General features: G+C 43.0%; 1 protein-coding gene across 2 annotated transcripts in view; it reads right to left on the bottom strand.

The window, feature by feature from the left end:
- ITGB6 (integrin subunit beta 6) overlaps positions 1–21,920 on the bottom strand; it is a 128,983-nt gene extending 107,063 nt beyond the window's left edge. Inside the window, exon 1 of one of the 2 annotated variants that reach the window (XM_080798304.1) lies at positions 21,587–21,920. The gene's annotated coding sequence lies outside the window, so the exon portion shown is untranslated. The remainder of the gene's footprint in view (positions 1–21,586) is intronic. The other variant, XM_080798305.1, reaches the window with a different exon arrangement.
- Positions 21,921–25,879: the final 3,959 nt, after the last annotated feature.

Raw genomic sequence — 25,879 nt, 5'->3', positions numbered from 1 at the left:
AACAGATGTAAAAATGGAAATATGGCAAGATTTAGTAACTCACATTCAAGGTCTGCAGAGATGGGGCAGAGAGGAAAGGAGAATGAGACAATAAAAAACCTTGAAATTATGGCAGAGCTTTGTTACCTCTGGAATAACTACTCTCATATGGTTTTCAAATCTAAAACTTATTTAATTCGACAGAAATTACACACCTATTATAGACCCAGCCTCATTGTACAGAATAAGTACATGCAATTAGTAAATAAAATGTGTTAAGTACTGCTAAAGTGTAATTTGGGCCCCTGTCTTCCAGGAACCTTCACCTAATTGGCTGAAAATACACACAGGAATTAAGTTCATACTCAAATTCCATGAAAAAACATAGTAGAGTGTGAGATGGGCTAAAATGAGAGGAGCGGATGGTGCTTGGGAGACATAGAAAAGATGCATCGTAGACTTGTCAGGATCCTGACCTCGGCTAAATGATCCTTGAAAGACAAACATGACTTGGATGGGAGAGAGTAGGACAAGGCACTCCAGGCAGTGGGAACAGGGTGTACAAATGTAGTGCCCTGGGAGGGATTAGTGTGTGCATGCAGGAGGAGGGACCCACCCGGGAAGGTGGTTTGGCTGAGACACATTGAAAATAATGGATACTAACAATTCATGTCATTTGCTGGGGTGGAAACAACATCTCTCTGGTGGCAACGATGCCGCAGTTCACACAGAGTCTGTGTGCAGTTGTGGAGGAACTTGGTGACAAATCATTTCTCTTATCTATATTTGCGTGAGTCAGGCTGGGGCTGGGAAAATCGATGATAAAGCATCTCATTAAAGAAGTGGTAACACAATTCCTAGGAAACAGGATGATTTGGGATGGACTCATGCTGAGTTATTTAAGGAAAGAAGGGGCAGAATCACCCAATGGTAACAAATTCACCTCCCAACCCTATGCATTCATTTCCATCCATTGAAGAAGTTCAACCTCAAAGGGACTCATTCTACATTTTTTAGAATTAAAAAGTAATCTCAATAATCAGAAGATTCCTTTGGCTCAGAAGGCTCAATGGACTTAAAACCAGAATGATGACTTTAGAGACTGTCCAATTCCAAATTTCCCAGGACCATTCATGTGCCACATGTGTGATCCTGGGTATAATTATAAGGCTCCAGTTTTTTCATCTTTAAAACACTTATCAAAGTGTCTTAAAAAGCGAAGTGTCTCCCTTGCTCGTTCTGGCTCTGTAAGCAGAATAATACCATAGATACAATCTAACCTGTTTTCAAAACCATAGTTGGCTCTGTAACTCACTACCTATGTGAATTTGCACAAGATATTTAATTTCTAAAAGCCTCAGTTTCCTCCTTTTAAAATCTGCATAATAATAATACCACTGGATAGAGATATTAAAAAGATGAAGACAACACGTGCAAAGTTTCTAACACAGAGGCTAGCATTCAAAAAAACACAGCTATTGTTCTTTTTGTTAAACCTGCATAGTTATAGTTTGTAAAACATTTTCATAAATTTTACAGAAAATTTTTAAGGTAAATACAATTATTACCAGCTTTAGAGATGAGAAAACTGAGCCTAAAAAATATGAAGTCCAGGACCATGCAATAGTAGGAGATGCCTTTCGATACCATTTCAATGGTATTTACCTTTTGCTCTAGTTATCTTTTTTTGGGAGACATACAAACGAAAAGAAAACAAATTGTACTTGTATTTCATATAATGCATAGTGAGCCCTCAATCCATGTGGTTCCCTTTTGAATGCTATGTAGCTAGGCAAGAGCTCTAGGCAACACTGGTAAGTTGGTTCTCCAGCTCTGTGCTGTCGTCTATGGGAACCACGACCATGTGAGGCTGTTAAGTACTTGAAATGTGGCTAGCATGAATGATGAAGAGCTACATGTATAAAATACACACTGGACTTCAGAGATTTTGTGTGGAAAATATATAAAATATCTCATTAATAACCTTTAAATTGATCGCACGATGCAATGAAGATATTTGGGGTATGTTTGCCTAAGAATTTCACCTATCTCTTTTTACTTCTTTTTAATGTAGAAATTTTTCAGGTGTGTAAGTGGCTCTTATTTATGACTTGCATGATATTTCTGTTCTGCAGAATTTCTCTACCTAATCTTCTACCTTTCCACTGGTATTTCCCAGCTTCTCAGCCCTCCTTCCTCCTCACTAGGGCCCTGAGATCCTCCTCTCTGGAGAACAATCATCTGCTCATTGACTTCATGCGAGTGTGTTAAGGATTTCTCTCTCTATCTCTCCACAGAAAATTTACTTTCAGAAAAGGTCCTGAAAGTGGAAAATAACGCATCTGGGATCAGGAGAGATATATTAGGGTGAGGATCATAATTTCAAGTGCCTAAAGGGATCAAGAAGGATAGCATAAAGAAGACCAGGCGTAGGTATCAATAGGGAGTGGTGGGGACTGTGGCAAACAGAAGCTCACGTGCCTGATCCATAGGGAACAGCCTCACCCAGCTCTAGCTAATTTTTGCCATATTTGGATTTGAGCTCAATGCTGCCAGATCTTTGATTTTTCAAGAGCAACCAGAAATCTACTTTCTTGGGCAATGTCTTCTGATTTCTAAGGATTTTTAATGACATAAAAACTTTTAACAATTATTATAAAGAGCCTATAGAAATCTGCTTTAGGGCTTTATTTGGCCCACTAGGCCTCATTTTCTACCTCTTTATTTACCTATAGATAAGGCCCACCCGGTGAGATGTGTGGCAAACTAGACAGGTAGCGCTTATAACATTGGCTTTGTCTCTTGACATTTGTACAGCCAAAGAATCCTCTCCCTTTATAGATGAGATAATGAGGTCAAGAGAGGACAAGTGGCTTACCCATAGTCACACTGTCACTCACTCAGGATAAGAATGTCAGGTTCCTGATTCTCTATCCACCGATACTTTAAAACAATAGACATTGTCTTCTCTCTGCCCCCCAAGGTTTGCTTCTGAGAAAGAATCCTGATGAGCTGAAATAACTCTGCCAGGTGTGTAAGTAACTCTTAGAGCAGAAGGGGCTGTGCCCATACTAGTCTCTGTTGGCCAGGGGAATAGCACCAATGGTTAATATCTTTCGTGAATTTCCCTCACACATTATATTCTACCAGGATACACACTAATCATTTACCCAGAGTGAACTGAACTCTCCCAACAACCCAGGTAGAGAAAAATAATCACAGCGCTGAACACTCCAGCTATTTATGAGCAAGCATACATTCTAGACACCTGAGTCAGGCCCCACAGGGAGAGTTCTCTGTTCTGCTGCTGACATGGAAAGATTTCCATCAGGGTCATACTTGAAATGCATGGGCCCTCTTCCCAATTTTAAAGTGTGAATGACCTAACTTGACCAGTAGGAAAAATGCAGATAGGAACTTAGCATTCACTCAACCCAGCATTTGTTCTTTCTGGCCTCTCCTTTTACAAATATATTTTATAGCACTTAAGACTTAAGCTGCCTGCTTATGTTATTGATAATGGTTCAAAACAAATAGCAGATTCTGAATAGTTTCAACTCTTGCTTAAAACCTGGGACTTTCCTGGCTGAAGTAAGACAACCAAGCTTTTCCAAATTATCCAGATTATGATAACATTGCAGAGTTAACTTTTTGGTAATTTATAACACCATGTCTTCTAGGATTTTCAAGTCTTTCTTTCAAGTCTTAAAAGCAATTTCATTTCTACTCTATTTGTTCCTGTCAATGGAATGAAATTGGAAGAACAGATTTATTGTCCACCTTTTAGAGATGAGGAAATAGTCCTAGGGGACTGACTCCATGACTCAGCTAGATAATGACAGGACCAGGTATCTCCTGGTCCTCATATACTTTTCTTTCTGTTTTACCTGAAGCAATGAGGACCTAAGAATTCTCTAGCTTCCATTTTCAAGTAGAGAGAAACTCCATCACAACATGGTATATCAATACCTTGCCTTAGATATTCTGTGGGCAAAAAGGAGATATAAACCTTCATATTCATATTGATCCTATTTCCTAGCCTAAGTCATAAAGATAATTTATAACATTAATTTAAAAAACAAATGAGCAAGAACAAGCAAACGAATAATTCCAAGAGTATTGAATTTGTCACAATTCTAATATCCCTGAATGACCTGGAAACATTTTCCCTTTCTTTCTCTCTTTTTTAAAAGATTTTACTTATTTATTTATTTGTCAGAGAGAGAAGGCAGGGAGAGCAGCAGGCAGAGGGAGAAGCAGACTCCCTGCTGAGCAGGGTGCCCGCTGTGGGCCTTGATCCCAGTCCCCTGGGATCATGACCTGAGCTCAAGGCAGACACTCAACTGACTGAGCCACCCAGGTGTCCCGCATTTTCCCTTTCTTTATGGATATCCAGATGAGAAACCACATCCTTCTAAAAAGGTAGTCTTGACAGGCTCGCATGGTTTGTCTCCCCTTCCAATCCCTCCCCTTCATTTTTCCCTTCCTTCTCCTAATGTCCTCCATGCTAATTCTTATGTTCCACAAATAAGCGAAACCATATGATAGTTGACTTTCTTTGTTTGACTTATTTCGTTCAGCATAATCTCCTCTAGTCCCATCCCTGTTGATGAAAACTGGGTATTCATCCTTTCTTTGCCTGATCCTAGGCCCGCACTTCCCAAAGTCTGTCCAGGTGACACTGGTCTGGGAGGAACTGTAGGATGGAGAGACCTCCACCTGAAGTATGTCGGCATGTGAAATGATCTATGACGTCCTGCAGTAAAAGTACCTGTTTAACATCATTAAGTCAAAGAATCACATATTTCTTTAACTACAGATCTATTATTTTTTTCACAAAGCACCTATGAATACCTGGTAAACTTAGAAATCTGAAGCGCATAATTGCGGAGTGTTATCCTGGACGACACAGGTGTAGGAGAATATTTGTGAGATAAGGAATAAACTGTAGATGACGTTGCAACTCATGCACATACAGAAATGGAATAACAATCAGTAGCATAATAACATAGTATAATAAGAGTCAACTTACATCTTCACTTCTTGTATACCTGGCACTGCTCTGGAATAATCCTCACAAAAGATCCTCTGAGGAAAGCACCACTGCCATCAGTCCCATTTTACAGGTGGGGAAATAAGACACAGAGAGGATAAGAGACATACTGAATCCACACAGCTGGTAAGTGGCAGATGAGGGCTTCAAGCCCAGGGCCTGTTTCCAGGGGCCCTGCTTGAAGCCACCCCACTCTAGGGAGGCATGCCACATGGGTCTCTCTGCAACGTGGGTTTTGTTTTTTTTTTTTAAGATTTTATTTATTCATTTGTCAGAGAGAGTGAGCACAGGCAGACAGAGAGGCAGGCAGAGGCAGAGGGAGAAGCAGGCTCCCCGCTGAGCAAGGAGCCCGATGTGGAACTCGATCCCAAGACCCTGGGATCATGATCTGAGCCGAAGGCAGCTGCTTAACCAACTGAGCCACCCAGGCGTCCCTGCAATGTGGGTTTATACGGAACTCTTCTAAGAGCGGGAAAGCAGTACGCATTTTGCACCCACTATGCATCAAGCATGTTATGCACCTTTATCTCATTTAAAGTTCTCAGTAACCTTATGAAGCAGGAATTATGATTGACATCTCCAATCACCCAGTTAGTGGGCGATTCACCTCCCCACAGCCTTTGCATCCACGATCATGCTCAAAAATGGCACCGGGGCCCAATGTACTCTCCCAACCACTTGTTAAGTCTTCATTATGGCGGGGCGCCTGGGTGGCTCAGCTGCCTTCAGCTCCAGTCATGATCTCGGGGTCCTGGGATGGAGCCCTGGATCAGACTCCCTGCTCATGGGGGAGTCTCCTTCTCTCTCTCCCTCTGCCCCTCCTCACCCCCAACTTGTGCTCTCTTTCTCTCTCTCTCAAATAAATAAATAAAATCTTAAAAAAAAAAAAAAAAAAGTCTTCCTTTGGCTATTCCTTTACAGCAATTCCTTCCAGAAGCCTGGGGACGGCTGAAGGAAAAGACCTCTCCGGGAATGGGTGGTAAGCTTAGAAAACAGCCTTGAATACTTGGAGAAAAGGCAACAGCATCTGCCAAGGGCACACATACATCCAAGTAGCTTTTCTTTCCTTTTACTAACAAGGCTGTCAGGCCAGAAATAAAAGAATAAAAGGGTCTGTCTGCCAGTACAAGTGAGAAATGTGGATAATCAAAGACTCAGTGAGAAAGAGGAGAGGGCTTGACGGCGGGTACACCTGCACCCTGGGAAAGGGGTCCACTTAACACTGAGTCAGGTCTCTCTCAAAGTAGTAGGCATCCTCCTCCACCCCAGATCACACGAAATAGACACTGCAATGGAGGGCAGCACAAGGATGAAGTGAGCACCATTTTTCTCTCTCTGAAGGGTAATGATGGCAAAGTCCAGATGAATCAAGTCAAGCCTACGAGGAAGGTTTCTGCTGGTCTGTGTCCTCAGAGCCAAGGCTGCTGAGGGACCATGGAACCCAAGTGGCCAGTGCAAAAAATCGTATGTCAGGAGCATGACTTGCCCGGGTGTTTGCTGCCTTCAGACAAGTCCCTGAAGAGGGAGTGGAACAGGGACGCCTGGGCTGCCCATCACAGCTCTGGGCTTCACTATTGGCTGATGAAACTTCATCAAAATTAGTTGGCTATTTTTCAGCCAAGGAAGTGTTAGGTGTATTGAGATTCTTGGGTAAATAACTAACCAGGAAGATACTTCCGATTCTCTTTGCAAGAGGAGACACTGGCGAGCGAGATTAAGATGATTGTGACTCTGGAAGATTCTACCACATGTTGTTGCCAGGTGGGTAGCTCTGCGGTTCTTCGCTCTGGAGCCCCACAACTCCTGAGTGAGCCCCTAGGGAGGACCCTGGGGGATTCAGTCCCATTTAGGGAGAGATCTGAAGCTGTGGATGCTTCTTAGCTAAATTGAGCAAGTCCCAACCACAGCTTCCTGAAGTGTGGGAAGCCAGTGTGGCCTGGCGCTGGAGCTCGAGAGGAAGCCCAGATACTTCTGAGTCCACCATACATAGTTGTGCATTGCCAGACCCCAGGGGGCAATCTTTAAATCCTAGTCACTGTAGATTCCTATACTGATTAAGACCATCTCATGACAGATGGCAGTCAAAGGTTTTAAGGAAAGTTTTTTCTTATTCATAAAAGACTTTCCTGTGGGCTCACCCAGTACTGCCTGAACCCTGAGCTGCTGACAGGGGCAGAGATGCCTCGTCTGAGCCTTGACTTCTCTTCTTGCTACTTTGTCCTCAAGTGAGGAGGAGAGTCATAGTCATGCTCTCACTCAGGGAGAGAGCGCTGGGGCCAGAAAGGGCTACACCTGGTTAGGAAAGGATCTGGCTTATATGAAAGTTAACAATCCTCCCACAGGCTTCTCTTTGAATCTTTTGGTTTGTTCCCTTTCACACTGCTTTCTCTTACATTTTTTTTTTTTCACCTGAAACTTAGAGACATCCGGATAGCATATTCCTTTAAAAGCCAGTTTAAAAGGTGCCACTTTTCAATCTGCAGAGAGAAGGCTCTTGCTGCTCATGCCCTGAAGCCCTGTTTCTGGGCCAGCGTGTTCAAGGTGCAGTGGCAGAGCTCAAAGCCAGCCTTTCCCTGAACCTTCTGGGCAGAGGAGAAATCCCCAGGGCGCCTGACAAGGAAGTGAGGTCATGGTGAGGTCATCCCATCACAGCAGGCGGGGGAGTTCTGGAGAGTCAGTACCTTGAGGGGAAGAAAGTTTTTTCATCTTAAGGTTGACTGTACCCAGAAAAACTACCCTGAACATCTCTTTTTCTCCCCACTGAGCTTTCGTCTTATTTTTTCTTTTTCTCCTTCTTTCCTCTTTCATTTTCTTTCTTTCTTTCCTCTCCCTCTCTCTCCCTTTTCTCTCTTGGCACAGTGAAACCGGGTGCCCTGAATGCCTGGGCAAAAGTGTTTTATTCCTTCTTGTCTCTGTCCCTGCCCCAGGCCATGGCAGCTGCAGGTGACTCACCGTCTGAGTCTAGTTCCTGCAGATTCTAGGCTGGGTTTGTTTCTTTAGGAGACCTCCAGCACTGCCCTGGACTTGCCTTAAATAAAAGCTCTCTTTGAAATCTGGGACTCTTTCGACCATTATTTCTGGCACTTAGCACAACGCCGGGCACTTTGTAGGGACTCAAAAAAATATTTATGGGGGCACCTGGGTGGCTCAGTGGGTTAAAGCCTCTGCCTTCGGCTCAGGTCATGATCCCAGGGTCCTGGGATTGAGTCCCGCCTCGGGCTCTCTGCTCGGTGGGGAGCCTGCCTCCCCCTCTCACTGTGCCTGCCTCTCTGCCTACTTGTGATTTCTGTCTGTCAAATAAATAAAATCTTAAAAAAAAAAAAAGTATGGAGTGAACTGAAGAAATGAATGAATGAATGAAAGAAAGAATGGTGTGTTTTACACAGATCCATGTATATGATGTGTATCCATTGGGGTTCTCCAGAGAAACAGAACCAATAAGGAATTTTAGATATGGATATAGACATATAGGTATTTATTTTAAGGAATTAGGCTTGTATGCTTGTGGGGACTGGCAAACCCCAAATCACAGGGCAAGCCAGCATCTCGGAAACTCAGGAGGCAGGAGCTGATACTGCAGTTTTGACTTAGAATTTCTTCCTCTGCAGGAAATCTCTGGTTTTGCTCATAGCACCTTCAGTGACTTGATAAGGCCCACCCACATTATTAAAGGTAATCTCCTTTATTTAAAGTCAGCGGATTGTAGATGATAATCTTACGTCCAAAATATCTTCACAGCAACACCTAGATTAATGTTTGATTGAATAACTGGGTGCTAACCAAGCCTAACCTAATGACACGGAAATCTAACCGTCATATCTTGTGTCAAGTTACGTCAAGTTACATGGAAACAATTAGCACCACCGCCACAGAAAACATGCCACCAAACAAATACCACGTAACAAAAACCCAGTAAAACCGAGTTCAAAACCGATACCCCATTTCTGGGTAGGTGCTAGCAGTTCCCAAATGCTTAAAACACATGCCGTCATGGAGGCGACTTTCCAGAAGGAGAGATCATCACAAATGAGTTTAACACATGCCATAATCGAGATGTAGATAAAACTTGCTTCCTGCTGTTTAGGGTTGGTAACCTCGAGGTGGTCAGAATGACGTGGTAACCCGAGAGAAAGTCTGATGTCTGCCAAGCTAATACAACAACCTTAGCTGCCCCGCAGAGAGAGTTTCAAATACCTCAAATAAATGGGCTGTGAAATGGCCTCAGGGTCTTAATGCCAGCAAATGTCAAAACACCCAGGGCGATCTGGGTATTTGAGGAAAGGCCTGCCAGGCAGCCACCTCGTTCTGCTGCCCGCAGCTTTTCCTGAATCCCGATCAGACCCCTCCAGGCCCCAGCCCTGCTCAGCTTTAGAGCTGAAGTCCTCTGAATATGTTCCCCCAGAAATTGATGCCTGGGAAGGCAGGTTAGAGATGTGACTCTGTCTGCTGCCTCACCCATGGTACATGAGGCCCCTGGGCTAACTTCAGCCACATTTCTATTTCTGGAAGAGCAGCATTGCATTCTGTTTCCCTCCCCTTGGCATATGAGCAGATGAAATGCACCTGTTTACTTCAGTAGTGCTGATGGCTTTTCTAGTGTACATCTTTTCTTTTTCCAACAATATCCGTTGTCAAATTAGAAAGACTGGGCTCAGTATCTTTAGTCGCCAATGCATGGCTAACACCAAGACGGGGTTGTCTGATGTAGAAAGTGTAGAAAGATTGTAGAAAGAAAGTGTAGAAAGATTCAGGCCGCACAATGAAGTCGCCAGAGCTTTCTTATGGCCGGTCCATGTGGTCAAGGCCAATGGCAAGACTCCTGAGCTGAGGTTGCCCTGGCCCTGCCCTGCCACGGAATCTTGTGGAAACACAGAAGCAGGACAGCGGTGGGTCTCACGGGTACAGAAAAAGCAGCTGGGTTGCTAAAAGGTCATGTTAAGAGGAAAAAATGAAACAAGATGGGATCGGGAGGGAGATAAACCATAAGAGACTCTTAATCTCACATAACAAACTGAGGGTTGCTGGGGGGAGGGGTGTATGGAGAGGGTGGTTGGGTGATGGACATTGGGGTGGGTATGTGCTATGGTGAGTGCTGTGAAGTGTGTAAACCTGACAATTCACAAACCTGTACCCCTGGGGCAAATAATACATTATATGTTAATAAAAATAATTAATAATAATAATTTAAGAAGATGTCAGTTCCTGATGGGTCAGAAAAGAATTCAAAGACTCCAGCCTGAAGCATGGGAAGAGTCTGGAAGGAAAGCCTCAAACCTTATCATGGTTCTCAGGAGGGTGGGATTGGAAGGGCGCACAAAGGAGCCCTCATTTTTTACTTTGTACACTTCCACATTGCTTCAGTTTGATACAAAGGATGTATATTACCTTTGTAATTAGGACATTAAAAGCTAAAATTGTTTTGTTTTGCTTTTTAAAGAAAATTGTTCAACTCCGGCACAAAGCAGCAGTGGTGGGGGGCAACACAAGAGTACCCACGGACCCTGTTGGCAAATACACTTGACCCCTTGACTCCCATGAAGCACACACTTTGTAAGAGCAGATTCTAGCTGACTTGGATCTTAGGTTTCTTAATGCGGATTTTAAAAGCACGACCTATCCAGGGGAGTCCATGCAGAGCGGTGTCGGCCTTCCAGGGTCCCTGCATGAGGAAGTCCTGAGGCCCTGCCTAAGCCTGAGGGGTGGCGGAGGGCAGTGATCGTCCAAGTGTGTATTTGCCTATCCAGACGACTCCTGGGCCTGACACGCGGTTTAATTAGCATGCGGAGCCGCTGCTGGGGGCGGCTGGAGGGAGTTGGCATCTGCTTTTGCAGAGCACGATTTCTGCAAATAATTAACCACCAGAACTCTTGATTCTAATTAATGAAGAGGAAGGCTGGAATCTTCAAAGTCCGCGGATGTCATGCTGCCATTGTGTCAGGATTGATCTCCTTTGTTCTAAACCGAAGAGCATGCCTCTCCTGCCTCTCCTAATTCTTTATAAATTGAATTTTTGTATTACTAGTTGTGACAGCTAAGTAACATGACTTCAGAAATTCACCCGCAGTTCATGCCAGTATTAGAAGCCTGAATAATAATAATATTTTAAAAAGAACCATAATGGAACAAGCTTTCTGTCTCTGACCGAGAATTAATCATAGTGAGGAGACACCTACTGAAAAGAGGGTCGTTAATTAGCTCTAATGGCTCTTGCTAGGTGGGGTCTGAATTACTGGGGAGCTGCAAACAGGGAAAGAGGAGATTCTTCCTTTTCTCTGTCCATGTCTAGGTGAGGCTGGGATGAAGATGATGGGGCTTTGCTTCCAGAGGGGCAGGGAGTCCTGAGGGAGCCACAGAGGAGTTCAGTTCTGTGGAGGATGCTGGTGTGTTAGCCAGGAAGCCGGCCAACTCTGAACATCTTGGAAGAAAAGCAATGGGAGCAGTTGTTTTCCATGCAAAATGTCCATCTCCATGACCTTGCCTGAACATATAATGAAACCATACAGAATGGGATCCCTTTAAAGCTTGTCAGATCACTCTACTCAAAGGGTCCAATGGCCCCATTTCTCTAAAGAAAACAAAGCTTATACATTGGTCTACAGGGTCCTACCTCTCTGGTCACTGTTTCCTCTATAACCTCATTTCCTGTATGTTCCTCCTCGTCCGCTCCATTCTAGGCATACTGGTTTCCTTGATGTTCTACTGACACTCCACTCAATGCTCCTACCACAGGACTTTTGCACTGGCTATTCTGTCTGTCTGTAGCACCACTTTCCAGATACCTTTGGCTTCCTTCTCTTCCTCTAAGATTTTGCTATACTGTCACCAGTTAATGAGGCCAACATTGGCCACCTCATATAAAATGGCCCTCTCTCTACCAGCACTTCCCATCCCTCTTACCCTGCTATATTTTTCTCTCTCTTACCTCCTAACACACCATGTAATTTCCTTATTTATCATGTTTGTTGTTGAATATTTGCCTCCTCCACCTCCTACTAGAATATAACCTCCAGAAGATCAGAGATTGTTGTCTGTTTTGCTCATCAATGTATTGCCAGCACCTAGAACGGTGCCAGTTCAATAAATATTTGCACAGTGAATGAATCAGTCATCACACTTCACAGTGTTTGCTGGTATGTGTGAAGACTAAATGTGCCCATCCAAGACGATTGCTCAAACATTTTATAAAGGCTGGGGTGTGAGCTGTTCCTTTTTCTTTCTTAAGTGTCTAGATGAAGTGCTGTTATTTCTTCTGGCTGCCAAATGTTAATAATTAAAGCAAACAGTGTGAGCAGAGTTAAATATTACTTGAGTTGTTTCTTTCTATCCCGGTGGCTTCTGATCAAAAACGGTACCATGGGACTGGCCAAGAATGAGGCTGTTATAAAAGGGGGTTGGCTTTTGTCCTCAGAGTCTGTGTTCTTCCTCTTTAAGTCCATAGAGGGTCCTCTTTAAGACTTTAGAGATATTTTGCAGCAGAACTCATGGCAGGGTGAAATGTGTCTGTGGTGAAACTTAACAGTGACCCTACTGAGGGGGAAGCATCGGTGCCCAGAGAAGAGGCAGGTCTTCTGAGGGTATGGGGCCAGCACTTACTCCCACTTCTGGGTCCTTATCCAAAGGAAATGAAAATAGGATAACAAAGAGATATCTGCACTCCCATGTTCATTGTGGCACTATTCACAATAGCTGAAATGTGGAAACCACCGACCAAAAGATGAATGGATAAAGAAGATGTGGTACACACACACACACACACACACACACATATATACACACACAAAAGAATACTATTTAGCCATGAGGAAGAGGAAAATCCTGCCATTGGTGACAACACAGATGAGCATTATGCTAAGTGAGATAAGTCAGACAGAGAAAGGTAAGTACTGCATGGTTATCATTCATATGTGGAATTTTATTTTATTTTTAAATTTAAATTCAAGTAATTAACATATATGTATTATTAGTTTCAGACATAGAGGTCTGTGATTCATCAGTCTTGTATAACACCCAGTGCTCATTGCATCACGTGTCCTTCTTAATGTCCATCACCCAGTTCCCCATCCCTCCAACCCCCACCCCCAACAACCCTCAGTTTGTTTCCTGTAGTGAAAATTTTCTTATGGTTTGTCTCCCTCTCTGGTTTCATCTTGTTTTATTTTTTTCTCTCTTCCCCTATGATCCTCTGTTTTGTTTTTTAAATTCCACATATGAGTGAGATCACAAGATAATTGTCTTTCTCTGATTGACTTATTTCACTTATCATAATATACTCTCTAGTTCCATCACAGGTGGAATTTTAAAAAACAAAAAAAGTCAAACTCATGGGAACAGAGGGTAGAAAAGTAGTCGCGGGGCTGGAGGATGTGGGAAATAAACAACACCTACCCCGTGTTCCTCTTGGAGCTACAAATGGAACTCTTCTTATGAGTGAAAAAGGATTTTAACACTCCAGAGTGGATTTTTATTAAAGGGGCCTCCCCAATTTAGAGGATGTTCAGAGGTCAGAGCTGAGAACTCAGACTAAGTTTCATGGTAGTACAAGTGTGAACTACCGTGTTTTTCAGATATTTTAAATTCAAATGCCAAGGTTCCATTTAGAGCATCCCTTCATAGCCAAGTTTGGCAGTTCTCTGGTTCTAAGTAGCAAAACTGACCTACCCTCTTAGACTCACATTCCAAATTATTCTGAAGATTCTTCCTCTTAGACTGCTCCCCACAACCCTCCTGAAGCGGGAGGCTCCAGGACACTTGCTGATTTACAACTGCAATCTCACTAAAACGAATGGAAAAAAGCCAGGGCGAGTTTCTGTTAGACTGAATGAGTGGCATGAAATACTAACATCACTACAGTTTGGCATGCGACTGACCGACCGACTGCGGGGCACCCCTCCCTTTCTTACTTAACTGAAATAGGTCATTTGTTAGGAAACTGAGGGAGCCTTGTTCCTCAGCCTCCACTCCCAAAAGCTGCCCAGGGTCCTTAGCGTGTGCCTCCATGTGGTTCCCAAATGTCATCACTGGGTCAACCAGCCTTTCCTTATGACGTTCCATGTCAGTGGTTTGTCTCTGACTGTGTCTGGGACTGCTGTATGCAGAGCCCTTCTGTTTCCTGCCTTCATAGAAGGAATAAAGACTGTGCAGGAGGCACGCAGTAAGCTCCAGCTGTCCCTGCTTAAAATACAATGATTAGATGTGAATCAGCCATTTGGGTTTGCCAAAACAGTATCTAAAAGGAGAAGCGGGTCCTTTCCCCTCATCTTTATTTTCTCCCAAAACTTGACTCCATGCTATCATTTGGTCAATCAAATATTTGTTGAAAACTTCCCCATCATTTGACACTAATAAGCCAAGGGTACAGCAAGAAGCAAAATCTTATAAGTTGTTTAAGACTTAGCTTGGAAAATATGGTGAATATTTGTTCACCAAGAGTGGAAAACTCAGAGGACTACAGGGGCCAGGTAGGCAACGTGAATGAATGAGGGTATGAAGCTGTTACATGGCGGTTCCTTAAGGTATTTTTTTGGACACAGATACATTTTCTTGGTATATTTAATACATAGGAATACTCTTTTCACTAAGAATCACAGCCCTGTTGGTCTAGCTCTAGTTTTTTACATTTTTTAAAATAGAGACAAAGGTATCTTCTTCAACTCTCCTATAAGACAACAGTAGGGTAAGTGCCAATTCAAATGGCAACCAAAGGCAGAGTTCAATGTTAAGAAACAATTGGAAAAGCTCCATGGAAGTGGTGGGACTGTGTCCAGATGCAGAGCTTGGGGGTTATTACCAGGGAGCTGCTGCTTTCTAAGCGCCATGTTGCTTTTTTGCTGAGTGAAAATGGGGTCCCAGAATACATCTTCAATTCCTCTGAAACACCTTTCTTTCCTACACAGGTCATGGAGTATGTTGCCATTTTGGTCCCTTAGAATTAAATTTGTTTTGTCCTTCTGTTTCCCCCAAGTGGTTGGGAGACTCCTCCTGAAGGCTGGGGTTTCCCCCATTTTGTCGACTCATATGTATGATCTGAGCTCTTAGTACATGACTGTTGGGCAATGGTTACTCCATATTGTCATTGGGCTCACCATGACAGAGAGAACACCCTTTTTGTGATCTGGATTATGCAGAGTAATTCACAAATGGATGAGTTTTAATTCTCAAGGAAAGCAGAGGGGTCTCCAAAATCACATCTAGGCTTCATTCAGGTAATTTTGAAAAGGTCTCTGTAGTGGATTGCAAAATGGTCATAAATACCTTTCTTGTGTGCTGGCCTCTTTGCACTCCTCCCATCAAGAAATCTATTTGACTCTGGGCTTGACTATGTAACTTGTTTTGATCATTGAATATTAGCAAACATAATATAAGTAGAGACTTGGAATCATTGATATATTGTGGCTTACCAGCTCCTGCTCCCCTGGATCCATGAGAGCACCATAAAAAGAAGCCCAAAGCCCCAGCAACAACTTGTCACCCACCAATCACCTGAGTGAGGCTCATCCTAGATCAACCATCTGGCCTAGATGATACTGGCAGAAGAACCAACCAGCTGAGGCCAGCCCAAATTTCCAAGTCAAAGAAATGTGAACTAGTTGCTGATCCTTGTTTGAAAAACCAAAAACATGCCTTGCTCTCCAATCCAGTTGAAGAACAGAGTCTGAGTACTGCTATCAATTTACTTCATGCTGAGGTAATGATAACTCCACAGTGACATGAGGAAAGTGCCTGTGAGATCACAGAATCTTTATGCAAGGCCACCGCACTAGTTCCCTCCTCCTACGCACTGAGTCAGCCCTCTGACTGTTTCAATGTCTCTGATAATACCAGTCACCCTTGAAGGTAGCTGCTACCATCTTTGGTCAGTTTTGACTTTAGAAATGCCTTCTTTACGTTGATCCAAAGTGTCTTTCCCATGACTTCAGCCCACTGGTTCTGGCTGCAGCACAAGGCAAATGGAACAAGCCTATCTTTGTACATGAAAGTTCTTCATGTTCTTGAGCATAATGACCACAGCTTACCTAGGGATTCTCTGACTTAAACTTCTCTTGTTCCTTCAACAACCTTTTATAAGACATGATTCTAAATTTCTTGACAACCCTATTTGCTATCTTCCACATGGGCCCCAGTGTGTGCCTCCACATGGCGCCCCAAGGTGAGTACAGCTTTCTGCTCTGATCTGACCCCAACACAGTAGAGTAGGCACGACTCACTTCCTCACCCCAGATGGCACCTGGTATTTCATATGGCCTAGGATCACACTGAGTTTTGGAGCAGGCCCATAATGACTTCTGTTGACTAAAACTCCTAAGAGTTGTCATTCAGACTGCTGGGAAATTGTGTCTTTCACACCTTAGGATTAGAAGTAGCCCACAGCCCCAATCTTCAAGATTCTTTAGCAACGTCCATGTTTTTAAAATATATTCACAAAACTTTTGAATACTCCTTCCTTCAAGGGAAGCCTAATTTCCCTCCTTGAGTACAGGTGGACCTAGTGACTTCTTTCTAATAGAATAAAGTGGAAGTGATGGTAGGTGGCTTTAAAGATTAAGTCCTAAGGGAACTGTGACTTCCTTCTTCTCTTGGCTTGCTCTTTCTGAGGGATGTTCCTGCCATATCTTGAGGATGCCCATGCATCCTATTGGCAGGCTTACATGGTAAGGAACCAAAGTCTCCCTCCCACAGCCACATGAGTGAGCCCGATTCAAAGCAGATCCTCTACCCAATTCAAAGCAGATCCTCTACCCGAATCAAGGCTTTGGATGACTACAGTCCTGACCGACATCCTGACTGAAGCTACGTGAAAAACCCTGAGCCAGGAACACCCAGCTAAGCTGCTTCTGCATTTGTGAACTCAAGAAACTCTAAGATAAATACTTGTTTAAGCTACTCGGTTTTGGTGTGGTTTGCTGTGTAGCGAAAGATAACGAATACATTTTGATTCTGTGGTTGGATATCTTTCTTACCCACCCATGCTATTCACACAAGGAGTAAGCACGTCCTTCCTTTGTGTATCAAAATCTACAATTGATACACATTGTAGGTATGACAGAGCCCTTGGAGATACTACTAGAGGCTTCCTTAAGATCATCACTGGAACAGCATCCTTAGATATGGAGCTTTAGCCAGTTCCTAACATGCCCTGCTGTAAGAGGGAGACAACACCGGGCATTGGTGGGAAGACTTGAATGGAACTTGATGAATTATAAGAATTCATGCAGGCCCGGAGGGATGGCAGGCGTGAGCATAGTCAGTGCACATAGACAGATTCCTACATATAGGTCAGATTCAAGGGACAACAGAGAGATCGTTGGACCGCAAGCTCTTAAGAGAAGGGCTGTGCTCATCTCGTTTATTGCCCATGCCTCAGATCCGGCACATAAAGAAAAGCTTAGGAACTTTATTTTAAAATAATAAGATAATGAAAAAATGGAAAGTTTGAAAGACGAAGAGTAAGAGAAGTTTAGATATGGAGCCAGAAGAGTTTCATGGTCAAAATACCTCTTTAGGAGTCAAGTTTTCAGTTACTGAGGATCAACATCTGCTTGAGTTTTGAGCAGAGCTTAAGAAGTGTTGATACTTGGTGTGACAAGCAGGTACAGAGAAGACTGTGGGTCATAAACTGTGACTCCCAAATGTCACCTAAGGTAGGTAGAGTTTAGTTCAAACTTGGCGTCTCTTGAAGAAGTATTTGTCTTGGGAAAAACTCTATAGGGGCGGTGGGGGACAACTAACCTAGAAAGGCAAAAGTAAGAACCATGCTTGTAATTGATCTTGTAGTCAAAGTTACCAGGTTAAGCCTTTATCTAAGCTGAGAATTTGCATGGATGAACAGAGGATAAAGGGATGTAAGTAAGAGAAGAGAAAGCCTAGAGGCATACAAATATGTATGAACCATACATGGTGTCTGTCTCAATTTTAATAGCTCCTTTGGTTCCAAAGTCTTCCAGAATTGGACTGTGTTCATTGGAGAGCACAGCCCAGCCCAGCTCTAGCACATCCTTGTTCCTTACTCTTTTCCTCTGACCTAATTCCCTGGTCCCCAATATTTTTGTAGTTCATCTCTTGCCACTTTCCTGAAGCACAGATATGGGTCCTTAGACCACAACTCAGCTGGAAACCTGCTAAATCAAGTTCTGTTTAACAAAGGGCATAGGTAAAGACAGGACTTACATTAAAATACCCTTTTCTGGATGTGATTGGATGATTTGTTTGTGAGATTTATATTTTTATTAATACAACAAAATGTATATACTGCTTTAATTTAAGTATGGCCGTAGATGTTGGAAACACACACAAATAATCAATAATGTAAGATCCTTACGTAAAGAGCCTCATAGTCTTGTAGGGTAGAGTCCAAAATCTGTGCGTCTGTGGTGTGTGTGTGTGTGTGTGTGTGTGTGTTGATACAAGAACTAAGAATCGACAGTGGCCTATGGAGCATCATAGGTGGAAGGACAAGTGCACACACGTGTATGAGCTCAGTGGGGAGCTTTGGAAGAGTGTTAGGGAAAGCTCCATCAAAAAGATAATGCTCAAGCTGAATCTTGATGGAATAAATATAGAAGATCACTATGGAGATAAGATCCCTAGACAGATCTGAAGACCTGGGAGAGCGTGATGGGTTTGAGGGAGGGGAGGTATTTATGTGATGAAGGGAGTGATGGAAAGAGGGCATGAAGGGAACGATAAGAGATGAGCCTAGAAAAGTAGGCAGAATGCTAATCTAGAGAGTATCAGATTTATCTGGTAGGTGATGGGGAACCAAGGAAAGGTTTTAAACAGAAGAGTAACGCATTCCAGGGGCCCCTGGGAGGCTCAGTCAGTTAATCGTCTGCCTGAGGCTCAGGTCACCATCCCAGGGTCCTGAGATGGAGTTCCACGTCATCAGGCTTCCCACTCGGCTGGAGTCTGCTTCTCCCTCTCCCTCTGCCCCTCCCTTCTGCTTGTGCTTGCGCACTCTCACTCGCATTCTCTCTCTCTGGTGTGCTCTCTCTCAAATAAATAAACAAAATCTTACATTAAAAAAAAGAAGAGTTATGTATTCTGATTTGTAATTTTGACATCTAACCAGTGGTGGAATGTTGGTGAGTTGGAGGCAAGAGATTGGTTGGAAAGTTATTTCAGCAATCTAGGCAAAAGTGGATGAAATGTAGTGACAGTGGACTTGGAAGAGGAGAGCAGGGATTAGAGGCTGGCGGATGATGGTAGTAAAGGAGGAAGCTCAGTAAGCCTGAGGACTTCCTGCTCTGGCACTTGGCTGAAGTGATTTGACCAAGTAGCGTCCTATGCATCAGTAAGCTTTGTGTTGTTCAACAAAGATCGGTAAAGGTCACTTTTAATACTTTCATTGGTCATACCTAGGAACCCTCTCTGGGGGTTCTGGAAACCGGCAGGATGGTATAAAGGGGAGAAGAGGCCAGTGTATCAAGCAGATGATGGTTGAGAATGGTTAAGTATAAAAGTGACTGCCAGCTGCATGAAGGACGATCAAGGGCCTGCTTGTGGGAACTCCAGCTGAAAATAGCTCCCTTGGCTGGACTGGCAAACCCATGCACTCCAGGGAGGCGTGGGTACCATCTCTGTAAGCAGGCTGGGGAGATCCCCAGATGACCTTGGCCTATAGTTAGCTCTCACATCAGCTGTGGCTGGTTTCCAAAGTAGCAGCAACGGCAGCTGACAGCTTTGGAAGTATATTTTCTTCTCTGTAAAGAAAAAGTGCCCATAAACAGTACATTTCCCAAGAAGCTACTCTTCCTGGTTTGATTAAGGGCTTCTATGGCAGAAAATATGCAGTGTTTCCATAAAGCTGTTTAAAAAAATTCATCGCTTTTCTCTTGAGGCAAAACTCCTTGAACCTCTTGGGTAACTTAGAAGAACCAAAGCGTCAACGTTCTATTCTTGGAACGTATGTCAAAGAAATGCCTGCTTGCATGCCTTAGTTCTTTAGAGAATCTTTCCCCCTTCTGCTTATCACAATAAAAGTGAATTAGAATGTAAGAGTTCAAAGGCAGAGAAGGAATGTAACCCTGACAGATTAGAAGTCAATACCTACTTTGGGGAGCGGAGGATGGAATACAGGAATTTAAGTTTGAGACTCTCTGGTAAAAAAAAAATCCTGGGGCGCCTGGGTTGCTCAGTGGGTTAAGCCTCTGCCTTCAGCTCAGGTCATGATCCCAGGATCCTGGGATCGAGCTCCGCATCGGGCTCTCTGCTCAGCGGGGAGCCTGCTTCCCCCCCCCCCCCCGTCTCTGCCTGCCTCTCTGCCTACTCGTGATGTCTTTCTCTGTCAAGTTAAAAAAAAAAAAAAACACCCTTGCAGTCACTCAGTGTTCACGTCAAAACATCTGGTGGTAAGTGGGCTTTTGTGTATGATAACTGGGGAAAATATTGAGAAATTGCAATAACGTTTTTTGTGTATAAATGGAGCTTTAGTTCCTGTTCTTCATCCAGAAAACACTAGAGGGCGTAAGTCAGATAGAGGAAAAGGCCATCTCAGAATGTACAGGAACGAAGAGACTGAGAAGGAGGTCATTTCTGCATTTCTCCAAGGAACAGAATTTCACTTAGGTACACACTAATCTTTATATTGTGACCAAATGACTTTATGTTTGAAACCCAGTGCTAAAAAACTTTAACTATGATCTGCTGAGCCTATTCAGAATCCAAAACAGTAAAAGAAAACCATTACTTTATGATCAGAATCTGTATTCTGTCCATTTTAGGCATGTTGACAGCCAATATGATAGAACTCTGTGAGTCTTTAATTTTAGAGGACGCATTCTTTGGATGGATAACGTTTCACAGATATTGGATTTTTTTTTTTTTATAGCACTGGTAGTCATACTTCCAGTGCTCAAAGTGAATAGTAATGATACCAGGCATTTTCAGATACTTATAGGAATAAAATAAGCTCTTCATGAATATCCTAGACTGGCAGCCCTCCCCTCTTCGTTTTTTCCATAGTTCTCATGAATTAGGTCTACATTAAAATATCATTTTATCATCTAGTAACACTGAAGTTAACTGGCCTAATGTCATGTACGTTTTGATGAGAACTGATAATTCTTCTTGTTTAAATTCCCAGTTCTATATTTCCTTTGTGACCCCTTGAAAATGCCAAAAGACCTAGTGAAGGCCAGAGTCAAACTGCCCATTTTTCAAGAGAATTAACAAATTAATCACTATAACCAGAAACATGTACCTTAAAAAACTGCTTAAGACACTATTCAACTGAATGTTAAAATATTTTCCTTAATGATGAATTAATAATTCCATGAAATACTGCCCTTAAACCATCGCAGATTTTTGATGTACAGCTGTGAAAAGTGTGTGTGAATTCAAATGTAAGAAAAATCACAAGAAAGCATGCTCAATTACTGAGGAACCACCCTTTTACAAACCGGGGGGTCAGCCTCACCTGGACGTTAATATCTAGAGGCTAGAAGTAACGTTAGGAACTTCCTCAGGCAGCGTCTGTAGGAAACGATCGATTACACGGACAAGGAAAACTTAGCTCCCAAGTTTGGGTTTGCGTTGTTAGTCATGCATTATACTACTTACCTCTCAGGGCAGACCTTTAATTTCAGAAAGTGCTGAGATGCATTACTGCACCCGTTATCAAGTCTTTGGCAGAAATACCATTTATCCTTGTTGTGGTAATGAACAGATTTAGAACATTCTGGTGTCACCATTCCTGAAAAAGCACGTTCATTTGAATATTTCTTCCACACACATAGTGAAATATTTCATGGAGGCACATTGGTGTAGTCTACTATGGAGAGATATTGTTGGTGAATGACAGAATGTCTGGTTGATTTACATGAAACCCCAAGTGCTCGTATGAGAATAGGTTAGGTTTAGATTGACGAGCAAATGTGTAACCAGACTTCTGGCTGACAAATGGCAGAATTATGCCAGCGTGTTCGCTGCTCTGGAGAGAGACCAAAAGTAAGGCGGGGTTGGGAGGGGGGCTGGCAGGGATCAAGTTCATTCCCTAAAGGACGTTCAAACCTAATGGATGGCAGGGTGGCTGGGACACGGAGCTCATACAGATTTTAATACTCCAAAATAGTACCGGGCAAGTTCGGAGCTGAGCTGGCATCCAAACCAATGAACAAACTCCTATCAGATTTTCCTGTAACGTGTGTGTTGTTTATATTTACATTCCTTCAGAAGGATCCTGGTGCTTTCAAGATAAGCCTATCTTATTGGCAGCTCTGGTTTCAAGTCGCCAGCCTCTAAAAATGGCTTGTTTGGAGAAACTAGAAAATGAAAATAAAAACTGATGAGATTAGTATTAAAGATGGTGCCAAACACTAAACCGTCCAGATTGGATTGGATTTGTTCCTGTTGGGCACAGCTGAGAAGTGACACCCATAACCGCTTTTGTGAAGAAGGGTGGAGTGTTTGGACCACACTCTTCCTCAGAGGCTGAGGCCAAAATTTCGGGGCTGTGGGTTGGCCTTCAAGGAGGTCATATGATTGTATTTCAAGGTGCTGCTCAGAGCAGAGCAGCTGTTCAGAGCTGGCGTGAGGGGCCAGACCCCCAGCTCAGCACTGGAGATGCATTACCTCACTTCATTCTTACCCCCGCACTATGGGGTGGGTTGATGGCCTCGCTCTCGAGATTCGCCGGCTTATCCAAGGTCACACGCTAGTAAGTGACAGGGTTAGGATTTAAACCTCAGTCTGTCTCCAAAGCACTTTGCGTTGTGCCACATTGTGCAGTGTGGGTGGAGGTCTGGCGTCTTTCAAGCCATGCGGCATTTGAGTGACATGGAAACAAGATCGACAGAGAGCCTTGAGACCGGGGTCTGAACCCTGTCTCTGCCATTTACTGCCTATTTGATCTCAGAAAGATTCCTGAAGTCTCTGAGCTCTCTCCTTGTCTATAAAGAATGTGTGTCTTGTGTATGGTGAATGATTAGAAGATTTACAAACCACCTTTCATTTCGAACGTTTATGATCCCAAGGAACCTTTGAGGAACTTTTAATTCAGTCTGCTCATTAAGTAAACTCATCTGTGAGGAGACACAGTTGCCTCTTTTGGATGCTTTATTCTATTTCTGTAAATTAAGGAGGTTTTAATGATTGTTTCCCCCTCCTTATGTGTAATCCACTATGACACACTGACAGGTTTTCTCTGAAAACTTCCATCTACCATTAAAGCGTGCCATCCATTCCTCGTTTGTCTTGTACCCATTCTTCCGTTGATGAAAATGCATACTTTGGCCTCCCTGCCGTGGGCATTCATCCCCGGCTGCTCTGCTGCTGGGCTCAGCATTCTTGAGAATCAAATGACATGGGCTGGGCTGTATGTGGGGAGCAACTTTGGAAAATTCCTTTGATGTTGCGCCTTGTGATACTTCAGTGGTTAAATCCAAGCTCTCGTTATTTGACCAAGTGCCAAATGTACTAGTTCCTGAGTGTCTATGATCTTACAGATAGCTGAATGGAAAAATAAGAAGAAACCACTGGGAAAAATATTTCAAAACTATTTCACAGGGCTAATTAAGGTAAAGCCTTGATCAATTGGAAAGTTAGTTGAGCAGAGTGTTAATTAGTTAATTAGGAGCTAAGGTAGAGCACTTAAAAAAATATACTTAATATGTCCTGAGTGTCATCTATGTATAAGGTATTAGGAATGCAAAGAGGGTCGAAAGGTCATATAGTCCTGTCCAAAGCAACTTCTGGCTTTCTTCTACCCATTACTGTTGATGATTTTGCTCTTTTTCCTTCTGGTTCTTTTTTTTTTTAAATTTATTTATTTATTTATTGTTTCCTTCCTTCTGGTTCTTTTTAATGCTTATGTTTTCTTCTGACAAGGATGTGATCATACGGAATGCATACTTTGAATCCATTGTTTAACTCATCTAACATAGTAAGAACTTAATCTAAGCATCATCTAAGCCCGTAATGGTGTGCTTAAACATTCCTTTATTTGCTTAAAATTTAGGTTGTTTCCATGTGTTTTCCATGACAGAAAATGCTGTAAAGAAGATATTTATACAAAGAGGTTGCCCTTCATCGTCATCATTACTAGTATTATTTTTTGTATTTCCTAGGACAACTCTCGTATGTGGAATTATTGGATCAAAGAAGACAATTTTATGTACTCGTTTAAATATTGCATCTAAATAATGCAATGTGCACTGCGGATGCCTTCCATGGGAATTATACTAACACATCTTTGTGCTACCATCGTTTGACTCTCTGTTTCTCCCCACTGCTTCCATCCTTATTGGGCTATTGATTGTTTGTTTTACATTTTTTCCTTATAAAACAAGCAAAATACTTTTGAACCAAAAAACAAATTTAACACCCATTATCTACTGAATTCACACAATAACCTTACAAGGTCAAGATTAAGTGACTTGTTCAAGTTTGCACAACTACTATCAGAGCTGGGACGTGACCTTGCTTCTTGAATCCAGGCTGGTGTGCTGCGCTCCTCCACAGCTGCCCCTAAAAGCCACGAGGGTCTAGGCGAGTGAGCCTCCAGCATAAGCCTGGAGAGGCTCCGTGGGGTACATAGAGAGGTGGAAGTGAGCAGAACTGTCCAAATGGCTTTGTTCCTTTACAAGTTGAACCTTTCCTCAAACTCCGTGAATTTTTGGTTAATTGACACATGCCGTTTCACCCTCCCACATGCACATTACAAAGTTGTGTGTTTTTTTTTAAAGAAGAATGTTATTTTGTAGCGACTGAGTGTTGGAGTGTTTTAACTAAACTCAGATATACACGAGTAACTTCAGTGGAAGTTGTTCATGCATATCTGAAGCAGAATGTGGACTTTTGACTTTAGCCTATTAAACACAAGGAAATTCATACTTAAAATTCCACTCTCAGCTCTCCAGCCAAGATGGGAATTGCCCTGGCGACAGAACATGACAGACAAGCCTGCCACAAGGCCCAATAACCTGTTGGCATTATACCGGAGAGTAGGCAAGCCTCAGTAAATTAAGGCCTCACCTTCATTTTTCAAAAAGCCAAACGGATCAAAGTGTGTGCTTACACTGAAAAGCTGAGTTTTGCTGGAATGTACTATGTGAACAAATGGCAAGTGTCTCCCAGTCGGACGGGGTTTGGATGCCCCTGATATCCATTTGGAAGGTCATCATGGAAAAATGACTTGGAATCATGCGGCCGTCTTATTCTTTGCAGGGGTGGAAAGAAGGAAACCCCAGGATGGAGGTCCCAGGATGGAGTACAACAGTGATGTCCACCAGTGTTGGCCCCCCATTGTGTGGCTTGGGCCAAGGAGTTTGTGATTCCTTTCAGCTGGAAGTTCTTGAGATTTAGAAGGTCTCCTGTAAACTGAGGAGGCTGAATAATGGAGTTTAACAAAACTCAGAGATAGGCTCACCTTACCTGGATTACAATTCCCATTAATAGCTGCTCACACTACCATTTAACGGACATTAAGAACAAAACAACAAATCTCCAATACTTATTTCACACAGATATGACTCTGAATACGGATAGCAGAAAGGATGTCTTGTTAACATCACCCAGCAGCTCCATTTAGATAATTGCTGAGAAGGCTGGATTTTTCAAGCATTCAGATAATTTCCTCTAGAACCTTCTGTAGGGAGATGAAACTGTTTGGGGGCATCTTTCAGTGCTGAGAAGTGGATTTGGATTCAGCCCTGGCCAGGAGGTGGAGCCGGGGAGGGGCTGACCCTCATCTTGCCTGTTGTTTTTGGAAGGCTTTTGGTTAGGTTTTTACAACTGGGTGGTCCCTTGGGCCTCCCACGACATTCCAAATATTTCCAAAACTCTCTGAGAGGCAGGGGCTCAACCAAATGAACGGGCTGTCCTAGCTCATGTGGAAAGCTGTAGGCGCTGGCCATC

Source organism: Martes martes (genome assembly GCF_963455335.1).
Source record: "Martes martes genome assembly, chromosome: 3".
NCBI classification, from domain to species: Eukaryota; Metazoa; Chordata; class Mammalia; order Carnivora; family Mustelidae; genus Martes; species Martes martes.
This window is presented reverse-complemented; position numbering and strand designations above follow the sequence as displayed.